The 12,295-nt window shown below is 41.0% G+C and overlaps 1 long non-coding RNA gene across 1 annotated transcript in view; it reads left to right on the top strand.

Annotated features, from left to right (window-relative positions):
- Positions 1-2,056, top strand: part of LOC140691831 (uncharacterized) — a 77,125-nt gene extending 75,069 nt beyond the window's left edge. Inside the window, exon 4 of the long non-coding RNA XR_012067474.1 lies at positions 1,832-2,056. This is a non-coding gene — a long non-coding RNA (uncharacterized lncRNA). The remainder of the gene's footprint in view (positions 1-1,831) is intronic.
- Positions 2,057-12,295: the final 10,239 nt, after the last annotated feature.

Genomic DNA, 12,295 nt, shown 5'->3' with positions numbered 1-12,295 from the left:
CTATGAGCTGATTTTGGGAATCCTATCAATGTGTACTAATTGCAAAAACAATCTGAATACAACATTAAAATTGTATACCAAAAAGTAAGCTGGAGAAGAAATGCTAAGTATTCCGAATGAGGAATGAGAGGCGGGGTAGATGTCTGACTAGTTTGGGTATATCGGTACCGTTGTCTGCTGCAGAAAGAGGGTAAAGATACTTAAAGCTCATTAGGAAATTGGGACTGGGGTGGGAAGGGACAGACTGGGAGTTCAAAATTTGTAGATACTGACAGGCATATGCACAATAGATAAACAAGATTATACTGTATAGCACAGGGAAATATGTACAAGATCTTGTAGTAGCTCACATCGAAAAAGAATGAGACAATGAATATATGTGTGTTCATGTATAACTGAAAAATTCTGCTCTACACTGGAATTTGACACAACCTTATAAACTGACTATGACTCAAAAAGAAAAAAAAAAGAAATTGGAAATTTGAATATTCAAAAGAGCAAGTGGGAAAAAGTAAGAGAACCAAGCCAACAATGAATAAAATCAGCAGAGATCAGGAGGTGAAAAAAAAAAAAAAGCCAGATAAAGGACAAGGTGGAAAAGGGAAACACAGTTTGAAATAGTAGGAGCACGTACCATTGGGTCAGTAAACACGGGAGGTATAAGACGTTAGACGCCTGTACTGAAAGGCACACACACGCTGCTTGGATTAAAACCAACTGAATGAAATAATCACACACCTTTAAAGGATTCACTGGCAACATGCCTCTAACAAAATGATGAAAAGGGTTTGCAAATAATGGAAACAAAAAAACACACATCGGGAAAACAGTATCCAAAATGAATCTGACCTACGACTGACTTGGAGACCACAGCAAGGCATCGAGGTATCACACCATCCAAAAAACAACAAAACAAAACAAAACAAAAAACCCCAAACAACTCTCTAAACATCCATGATAATCTCAAAGTTGTGTTCTCATGCTGACAACAGTCATGACCCAGATAAAGCTTAAAATGACAGAATTACCCAAAGGTCTTTTTAAACCACGTCTTCAGTGGGAGAACCGAGTCAAGCTCTGGCAAGTATCGCAAATGGAAACAGACAGAAACACGACCACAAAGAGAAACCTGGAAGGTCGTAGTGAACAAGCTTGAGCTAATACATCCCCCCCAAAGGCAGTGAAATCGGCACATAGAACAAAAAAAGGCATCATGCGTTATTTTTGCAGAGCATCGGATTCGTGCTCAGCATTTAACCTGTGCTGATCTGAATTATGTGCCGGAAAGCAAATCTCACACACACACACAAAATTTCCAAACAATCAAAATCATCCAGACATTCTTCACTGTTCACTGTGCAATTATATAAGGTATCGGCCCTAAGAAAACATAACATAGACACAGACTTTAAATAAATCACAGTGTACGTGAGACCTATGAAAACATGCAGGATACAGTGGGTGGAAGATGGAACGTAGAAACAAAATTTAGATCATTATGAAAAAAACAAAAACATGGGAGAATGATTTAAAATTCTCAGTTTGAGGACAAGCCTTCTGGAAATTGTTTGATTCACTGATATTTCTGGCCAGTTGTGGCCCCTACCTACTGTTATGTTCTTAGAGACCCTAAAATTACTCAGATTATCTCATAAATTCTGCTTTTCCACAAGTAGGATCATAGTTTTTGAAGGTGACCCTGTATGTTGAGCACAGCACACACGGTCAGACCCTCTTACGTTTCCCTGGGCTCTGGGTGCTGAAATCACGCAGGAACAAGGCTGCAAAGTTGTCAGGACTTAGATTGTTGATTGATTTTCTTCTGTGATAGGAATACTTCTTTTCATGGCTGTGTTTCCAACATGTTCACCTGGAGAAGCATCCATCCCAAAGCAAGCGTTATTCTCAGGAATATCTTTCGGGCCACTCAGACACTGCCTAATAGTATGCAGACGCCATATGGAACGAGAAAATACATTGATTTGCAGGTTCTCTAAAGCATCAGGGCAGGAGATGAGGCATGAAAAAAAATATCGTGGAAAAAGGTAAAAATAAGGTGAGCTCACTAATTGTGATTTTTTATGTTGATGTTGAAATTTCAGGCGCAGGTTTTTAAAAAATCATTCTATATGTATATAAATAGATAAAAAAAACAAAGTTCTTCTGTACAGCACAGGGAACTATATTCAGTATCTTGTAAAAGCCTTTAATGAAAAAGAATATGAAAATGAATATATGTTTTTATACACACACACACAAATATAGCATGACTGGGACATTATGCTGTAGACCAGAAATGGACACATTGTAACTGACTATACTTCAGATAGAAAAAAAAGAATGACATAGGATAAATAGGTGTCATAAAGTTAAAAAAAAAAAAAACACAAATCATTCTAAGTTGACATGGATTTAAAGGGCCTTTATTTCACAACAGCAGATCTCATGAGATTTCCAGGGGAAAAAAAGTGATATTCGTCAAACAAAACCATGGTTGATGAAGTCAATAGAAAGATGTAACAGTATACCTAGACTTGTTGTAAATGTCCTTGTTAAAGGTACATCTTGAGTAATTTAATAGGTACATATATAAGACAGAGTTCTTTTTTTTGTTGAATTATGGTTGATTTACAACGGTGTTAGTTTCTGGTGTACAGCATAGTGATTCATTTATATACACACACACATATATACATACATTCTTTTTCATATTTTTCATTATAAGTTACTATAAGATAATGAATACAGTTCCTTGTACTATACTGTAGGACCTTATTGTTTATCTATTTTATGCATAATAGTTTGTATCTGCTAATCCTAAAATTTATCCCACCCCCCATTTTCTCTTTGGTAACCATAAGTTTGTTTTCTATGTCTGTGAGTCTGTTTCTGTTTCATAAGTAAGTTCATTTGCATCATTTTTTTAGATTCCACACATAAGTGATATCATATATTTGTCTTTCTCTGTCTGACTGACTTCACTTAGTATGATGATCTCCAGGTCCATCCATGTTGCTGCCAATGGCATGATTTCATTCTTTTTTATGGCTGAGTGGTATTCCGTTGTCTAAATAGACCACAGCTTCTTTATCCAGTCATCTGTTGATGGACATTAAGGTTGTTTCCATGTCTCGGCTGTTGTAAACAGTACTGCTATAAACATTAGGGTGCATGTGTCTTTTCAAGCAATGTCTGACTTTATCTTTCTCAAGCCATGCAAGTGCAATTTAACTCTTTGAAGGGTTGTTTATAACCGAAAAATAGAAACAGGCTTGTGATCCTTATGACTGCATCGGCTCCCTTCTGAGGGCGTTGCTAGGCTGAGTGAAATTCCACAAGAAGAGGAGAGAAGAGTTACTGTTGCTGCATTCTCTCTGATGGTCTAGTTTTGTATCGTCACAATGTAATAATCACATGCAAGTCAGCACCTTGCCTCATGCCCCCGTCTTGGAATAAAAGGGAGCTGTGAGAATTCAATTAGAAGCAGAGGAGTATTAACCCGAACACGTTTGCTTTTAAGTGTGAAGCAATTAAAGAGAAAACAACACTCATTTAATTATTTTCTCCGAAATAAGACTTTCTTCAGAATCCATTTGGCACTTTTTGAAAACGTTATTTTTTCCCTATCTCCTCTCCTCTCTGTGTCCAGAACTATATTTGGAGAGCGGTGTCAGGCGTAGACGTTGCAAACGCTTTAGAGCTAAGAGAAGAGGGCAAGTTACGGTTAATCGTGGGGAGGACGTTGAGTGACCCTTGACACCATGCAGATCACGTACCTGGGTATTTTCCACTTTGTAGCTGCACGAGGTAACTGAGGGTCACCCGCAAGCCTGCACTGAAATCCTCTCGGTTTTTGACCTCCCCTTGTGAGAGGCACCCGTTGAGGGGTCAAGGGCTCATCCCACATGCTGCTTCGGTGGCCCACGACCCTTCTCATAGGGTTAACGGGGCTTGCAGACTCTGGGCAGTCAGCCTGTGGGGCTGGGGCTGCACCCTTCCATGGCTTCATCCTCCTGAAACCCTGTTCCAGGCCAGGCCCAGGGACACCACGCTGCACACCCGAGGAGGAGGTACTTCAGTGTGTGTCCCTACACCTAGACGGTCACGGCATGAATGGCAATTTCTTTTAGACTTTCCTGGCGCGATGCTCTGTTGCAACTTCTCAGCTCCCAAGGCAGCGTGAAGCAGCACAGAGAGGCCCGGACAGGCGTGGCCGTGTCCCAGTGAAGCTTTCTTGGTAGACGCTAGAATTTAATTTTCGTAAGTTTTTCACGTGTCAGTAAAGATTTCTTTACTGCAAATGTACCGTCCTTACCAAGCTCGTGGCCAGGCAGGTACCGGCAGAGGTTGGCCTTGGCCCAGGGAGCTTCGTTTGCCAAACTTTCCCATTAAGGACTAGACTCTCCTTTGCTGTGATGCTTGCCGCTCACTTAGGATGTGCAGATCACTGCAGCTGACTTTTTTATTATTATTATTATTGAAGTACAGTCAGTTACACTGTGTCCATCTCTGGTGTCCAGCACAGTGTCCCAGTCATGCACATACATACGTACATACATTCGTTTTCATGTTTTTTCCCCATTACCGCAGACTGATTTTTTTAAATAGCATTTAATTTTTTTTTTACAACCTGAAGAGGAACAGCATTAGATTCAGAAAAACAGGATCTGAGAGCTGATTCGCACACATTTGTCGTTCAAGTTCAAACAAGTCCTGTGTGAAAATCACAGAGCAATAGGAATTCCTCTCTTGCCCAAGTCTCTGGATTTTTCAGCAGAAGAACACAAAGGAACAAAAAGAGAGACTGCCTTTGTAGCATCAACAGAAATGAAACGCACAGCCTGCAAGTTCAGGGTTGTCATTCCTTCATCGGGCGGACTTCCGGACGGCCTGAGCCTGGGGGCCAGCCTCTCGGATCGTGCAAAGAAACTGGTGCAGCCAGGCAGGGGAGAAGCCAGGATATATAAGGGTTTTTGGTTTTTGGTTTTTGGGGGTTTTTTTGGCAACAAAGAACAGGTACTCAGATCATCAAAAGATTAATGTTAATTAAAGAAAGCCAGACGTCTCAAGTTAAGGAAGTTAGCGCTTTTCTACGTATAGGAAGGCGGAAAGCTCTGGGCTCATTGACATCACTCCTTTGCAGTCGGGGGCCAGTGCCTTGTTCTTTCATGTTCTGAGTTCCTTCCAGGTGCACCGTTGGGGGTGGCTGCAGAGGCCGGGCGCCTGCCTGTCTCCACCCTGAGTTACCTCCACTCCGTGTTGGGGGTGGGGATGGGGTGCACAGCATAGTAGCGGCTGATGACTTGGTTTGTTTCCTGACGTGGCTGCGATCTTTTGCACACGCAGTGGTACGTACTCTCCACTGCAAATGCAGATCCCGTGGAAGGGGGTTTGTGTGGCTTGGATGTGACTCTTTGATCCTCGAAGAAAGACATGTATCCTTTGCATTGCCGCCCACCCCCTGAAAAGAAATGGATTTTGACTATCTTGGCTCTCCCTCATTCTGTCTTTTTATAAGTAATTAACAGATACGGTCTCACCCACAACTTAGTTGCCGGGATGAGATTGCCCCCAAGGTGGAAATGATTCTGCAGTCAGCGCCACGTCTTCAATTCACAGGTTGACGTCCGTTGATAAAGGGTTACTTGAAGGAAGCCACTTGTCTCAGTCATGTCTCCTGCTCACTCCATCCTTGGTGTCAGAACCAACTCCTCTTTGCAAGCATCCGCTTTCTAATGACCAACAGACAGTCTGAGTGTGAATCCCTGCCGTTGAACGGTTAGGGTACCCAATCTCTCTTCATGTTATTTTTGTTGTAAATTATTTTAATGTTTCATTCATTAAAAATATGTGGATTTAAAAAAAAAAGTGATACAAGTTTTATTTACAAGCCAAAGTCGTACTCACACAGACTTAGAAAACAAACTATGGTGACTAAAGGGGAAAGGGCAGAGAGGGGTACATTAGGGGTTGGGGATTAATAGACACACAGCCCTGTCTTTGCATGTGCATTTGATTCAGCGATTGTCTGAGAAGTCACTTAACCAGTTCACCCAGTTAACAAGTGGCTTTGAGGTTGCATCAGGAGAGCCAGCCACATTTTACACACTTTGAGTTATTCCAACATCAAAACAACAGCTGAAGTATTTACACTAGCCAAGACATGGAAGCAACCTAAATCTCTCCATCAACAGATGACTGGATAAAGAAGCTGTGCTCTATTTGTACAGTGGAGTACTACTCAGCCATAAAAAAGAATAAAATAATGCCATTTGCAGCGACATGGAAGGACCTAGAGATGATCATACTAAGTGAAGTCAGTCAGAAAGAGAAAAAAATACTATATGATATCACTTATATGTGGAAGCTAAAAAATAGTATAAATGAACAGAAACAGACTTTCAGACATAGAAAACAAACTTACTGTTACCAAATGGGCAAGGGGATGGGGAGGGATAAATTAGGAGTTTGGGATGAGCAGGTACAAACCACTATATGTAAAACAGATAAACAACAGGGTCCTACTGTACAGCACAGGGAACCATATTCCATTTCTTGTAATAACATATAATGGGAAAAAATCTGAAAAGAAAATGTGTAGGTATGCATAGGTATAACCGATTTGCTTTGCTGCACACCTGAAACCAACATTGTAAATCAACTACACTTCAATTAAAAATTTTTTTTCCCTTTACCTTTTTATCTGTCGGCTGAAAAAACAAAGAATGCCCAATCGCACAGTCAACTTTCCTGGATTATTTTAGGCCCACACAGCCCTGACTGTACTGCTGGGAATGGTTGTACTGATCCTGACCATCTGTACTGGAATTTATGCCACAGAGTAAGCCCACCCTTCCAGGAAATGCATGTTAATTATGCTGAATGCAGTGCCTGAAGGAAAATGAAGACATATCAGAGAGTTTAAATTCTCACGCTGGATGTTTTGTCTGCGGAATGAAACCAGGGGCATGCATTTACAACGGGGTGTACATAACAGTGGTCTTACGGCTCTTAACAAAGATAGTCATTTAAATCAATGACTTCATTGTTTGAGGCCTGATGTAACTAAGTTTCCTCTATTTTTGTCTTTAAATTTTTTTTTTAAGAAGGAAATGGGAGGGGAGGAGGGTGTAGCTCCGTGGTACAGAGCCTGCTTAGCATGCAGGAGGTCCTGGGTTCAATCCCCAGTGCCTCCTCTAAAAATAAATAAATAAATGAACCTAATACCACCACTTGCCGAAAAAAAAAAAAAAACCCAAAACATTTAATTAAAAAAAAAGAATGAAATGGGAAGAAGAAAAGCTTAAACACAGGGTGGGAAATCCTACTATATCAAAGTGGAGATAAATGGTCTTGAATTCTTCACATAGTTTTTCATATTTCAGTTTCTGGGAAAAAAAAAGTGCTCATGTGCTTTAGTTATTATTTTTACAGTCTTAAAATCAAAATGTCTTCTAAATAAAGCCGAACACTAAGTTGAAAAGTTTCTTTCCTTTTTTTTAAAAAAATCTTTCAAACTGGTTGAAGCTTCTGCTAATGCTGAGACCAAAACAAAACTGACTTAACGGCCAGACCAAATTGGTTGTTCAATTTCAAGGTGTCCCAAAACGGATTGAGTGTACCTTCCATTCAGATCACCGCAGACCTATTGGGACAGCCAATCCTATTCTTTAAAAAAAAAAAAAGCAAACTTTAATTTGAGCTTTGTGTGAGCTCTGACTTACCGAGAAACAGAATCGACTGCCTCTGGTTTCAGGTTTTCTTAGCTAAAGCCACAGTCACTGTGTATCTTCAGTGTGTCTCTTGACTGTATATGAATTTGTTTGCGGATAAACACTTGCGTATTTTAACCCGTGGTTTAGCCAGAAGACTCTTTGAGGGTGAGATGGGACTATGAGAGATCATTTGTCCCCTGCCTTGTATTTCCCAGATGAGAAGTTCCCAAGGGAAGACCCTCCTCCCATTGGTGGTCATACACTATATATTTATTTATCTCAACAGAACAAGGTCCCCGGAAAATTACGACAGCAGTGTGGCCGACCCCCATGAGGTTTGCAAAATATTAAAATGAAGCTGGGTTCCTTGTGGCCACGAAGGTTCCCTCGGAACTCTTGTCCTCAGCTAAAATTCTCTCCGAGCCCTCATATTTGCGCATCCTTAAAATGGACACTATTCAGCCGGCTTCGCAGGGTAGATGCAGCCAGCTCCATCCAGATGGTAACAGCCAACGCCAACTGGGAAAACCCAGTTGTTCACAACTGAAACTTACCCACGCACGTCTGAGGGCAGCTCGCTCACTTAAAGTCTAGCACACACGCAGGCTGGCAAAGAGGGAGCCAGTTTTCCAACAGTAAGGAGATGATTATTTCGAGGTGGTTAAAGGTCTCCAGCATTTGAGAAGCAGAGGAAATGTGCCATGATTGACTCTGCCAGTGGAACACTCATCAAGATTATCCACATCCTAAAATAAACACACACACGGCAGCTCACCCACCTGCTCTCAACACACACAATTGGCCACTGCAAGCTCACTGACTTTTTCACAGTATAAACATATAACTCACCAGACTTCTACCCTGTTCTGGAAATATACCCAAGTGCCCTCTAGCACATTTTTTTTTTTCAAAACATAGACTGTTTTAACTGTAGCTTTCTGACTTTTCATCCCCAGTAAAGCTGTTAGCCACACCCCCTGCATCACACAGACAAAGGAGAACACGTTTGAAGAAACACTCAGTTTGCCATGAATGCCAGCAGAAAGGTCTTTGATCTCAGGCATTTGCCTTCCCAGAAATTTCCCTGGTAGTAAAACTAGGGGCTTTGCATTACTTTTTTTTTTTTTTAATGGGACATCGTTTTGATAAGTGTTTTTAAAACATCCAACTTGACCAACAAAACATGTCAAGTGCTTCTCTATAAAAGTAGGAACCATGCTTCTCAGGCTGACTAATGGCCTTGATATGCTCGGCGAAAGCTCCCTGCATTTCCACCTCCCCATGATGGAACGCAAGAAATAGAATTTAGCACATTCCAATAGTTCACGTTCACAAATTGTTTCCTGCCTGTCTTTTTTCTTCCCCTCTGGTCATAAGATGAAACATTCATCTGTGGCAAATGCCCAAATTCCATCACCATGTGACGTTTACTGAAATGTCTCCCTCCGTGAGAGCAAGTGGGCATTCTCAGAACTAAATCTTGTACGAGGGTTTCCTAAAAATCGACTGAAATTTTGTGTTGCCACTATTAATCCCTTTACAGGGTGAGATGAACGTTTAAATTCCTCTCCGTCAACAAAACAAACCTCCGTAATCGCACAGGAAAAAAAAAAAAGATTGCTTTTGATGTTTCTTTTCTTTAATTGCGGTTTAATAACACTGGCTTATGAATAAGAGGGGAAAGTTTTGCTAATGCTTGAGTTACACTGACGGATGCAGACGGTTCTCTGGATGACTCACTGCAGGGCTGTGGGAATATCTACGGAGCTGTGTCTGGCGCATCCCCAGTTGGAGATCTCTTGCTCTGATTCTGCTCTCAGATCACTGGGGGAAGTGGCTATGGCTGGAATCTTCAGTATCCAGGGAGCTTCCGTGTGCCGAGAAAAACAATTGCTTGCATTTTGTTCATTGTTCACTTTATTAACGTATAAAATTTATAAAGCAGGTTAATAGAGACTCTTCAAGGGGGAGACGGTGCACCTCAAGTGGTAGAGCTCGTGCTTAGCATGCACGAGGTCTTGGGTTCAATCCCCAGTCCTTCCTCTAAAAATAAATTAATAAACCGAATTGCTTCCCCCCTAAAAAAAGAAAAGAAAGACAATCTTCAAACATCGTCAGTAAAAAGAACAAATAAACTCTATAAATGCTAAGAAGATATAACCGAATACACTGAAGCTTCAATGCAACCAACTTTAATATCTGTCTCTTAAACCTAGTACTGAAGTCTCATGCCTCAGTTTCTCTCTCACCCATACCATCCTCACTCCCACCCCCCAAATCATAAAAATTAGACCTCATCTCCTTTGGAGAAGAGGATTTCAGAAGAGGACAGTAACCAATCACTCGTTGCATTATAGCCACATCTGCATTTTTATTTAAACCGAAATGTACATGTTCACGTGATAGGTTTGGTGGAGTTTCATTTCGAACAGTTATTTAACTTCTTAAATATGAAAACTCAATGACCAGAAAGCACGTTTGCTTTAAAAAAAAAATAGTTCTGGCTCCTTCCCGAAAAGCCACAGAGGTCAGATTAAAAGGTTTTCCGTGAGTCTAGTCACAATAACGTGACTGTTTTACATACAGTAGCAGTAAAATGACCTGGGACCAGCTGACTTTGTGGAAAACCATCAAAACTCAAAGAAACTCAGCAAAGAGAAAGTGAAACTCAGCAGCCAGGCAGGTATGGACACAACCAAAGGAACCTGACGCTAGATTTGGTTGAACTCTTCTTAATTTGAGTAGTTGATGCCTCGAGCAATTGATTTTTGATTCCCTGAAGGGCATCCTGCCTCGTCGAGGCCTCCTGTGCACACCGTCCGCCGTTCCCTCCAGGCGTGTCTGCGCTGTTCTGGGCTCGGTTCATGCCGTCTTGTGATCACGGCTGGCTCACGCTACAGGAATTTTGAAAGTGTGTTCAGTGGAGCCCTCCGTGGAAAACTTCATTATAGAATCTTAAAATTAAATGCATCACATAAAATGCTGACAAATGCTTGCAAGTCATCACTCACGATTTTGTAACATTTTGTGATTCTCCGTGCTCTTGAGTTATTTATCAAATCTACTGTACCTTTGTGGTGTAAATCTGGTATCACTAAATGCCACTAAACATCGTCCAATTTCAAAGTTCTGGAACTTCACATTTCTATAGGAAACTGGCCAGGATGCAAGGAAATCATCAAATGGCACAAACCACATCCCCTTGCCCCACAGACCTGATGGTTAACTATTTGTCTGCAGACATCATGCTTGACATGTATGTTTTCCATGTGTATAAATACATGTTTCCTGTGCACCGTGCCTTAATACCATTGGTTGATCTCATTAAACTGTCCTGCACTAAATGGAGCTTGTACAGATTGATTAAACTTTTCTTTTCTTACTTTAGGTGAGTGGCTGGTGGTGCTATTTGAAGAAACAGTAACATGCAGTTTGCCCCTCCACCCACATATTCAGTGTCTGCTAGCAGTGTTTCTCAGCCTGTTCCTTATTCGGTCTTCACCCCCAGTGAGAATTTTTAGAACTTTTCCCCTAATTTCCCATCTTCATGTTTTTCAATACCACAGGTTTACTGTGCATTTGCTTACGTATGGTCTCTGTGTGTGTGTGTGTGTGTGTGTGTGTATCTTTATACACTCAAAGAGTAAGGTTTTTTTTATCCCTCAAGAACCAAACAACCTAAGTGTCCATCAACAGATGACTAGGTACATTTATACAATGGAATACTACTCAGTCATGAAAAAGAATAAAATGCCATTTGCAACACCATGGATGGACCTGGAAATTGCCATTCCAAGTAAAGTAACTCAGACAGAAAAAGAAAAATACCATATGCTATCACTTATATGTGGAATCTAAAAAAAAAAAAAGACATATATGAACTTATTTACAGAACAGAAGCAGACTCACAGCCATGGAGAATAAACTTATGGTTACCAGGGGGGTAAGGGGGTGGGAAGGGATAAATTGGGAGTTGGAGATGTGCAAATACTAACCACTATATGTAAAATAGATAAACAGCAAGTTTCTACTGTACAGCACGGGGAACTATAGTCAACATCTTGTAGTAACTTATAATGAAAAGGAATCTTCAAATGAATATATGTCTGTATATGTATGACTGAAACGTGATGCTGTGCACCAGAAATGGACACAACATTGTAAATTGACTGTACTTCAATAAAAAACAATGCCAAAAAAAAAAAAAGAACTAGTTTTTACCCCCTTGGAAGTGGCATCGCCCTGTTGAGAATGCAGATTTTCTGGTTTAGATTACTGTTGGCCACTCCCCTTTCCCGTTCCTCATTAGCTAAGCCACATTACGTGAAATTCTTCTTTAATATCTTGCTGACGTCTTTTGTTGTCTCTGCTTCCGTGTAGGAAACATTGAGTGTTCTTTGAAGTCCTGCCCCGTCCTTCATTAGCTCCGTAAATCAAAAGCCTGCTTCACGCAGCCTCTAAGCCTTCCTCTCCTCATCCAGGTTATGGGCGACGTTAAATGCCACCTTCTTCCGCTTGCTGCAAACGATAAGGTGATGTGGGTGGGAAACTCTGTTCCTCTCTCTGACGAGCCTTCCTGC

Source organism: Vicugna pacos, chromosome X (genome assembly GCF_048564905.1).
Source record: "Vicugna pacos chromosome X, VicPac4, whole genome shotgun sequence".
Classification (NCBI taxonomy): domain Eukaryota; kingdom Metazoa; phylum Chordata; class Mammalia; order Artiodactyla; family Camelidae; genus Vicugna; species Vicugna pacos.
This window is presented reverse-complemented; position numbering and strand designations above follow the sequence as displayed.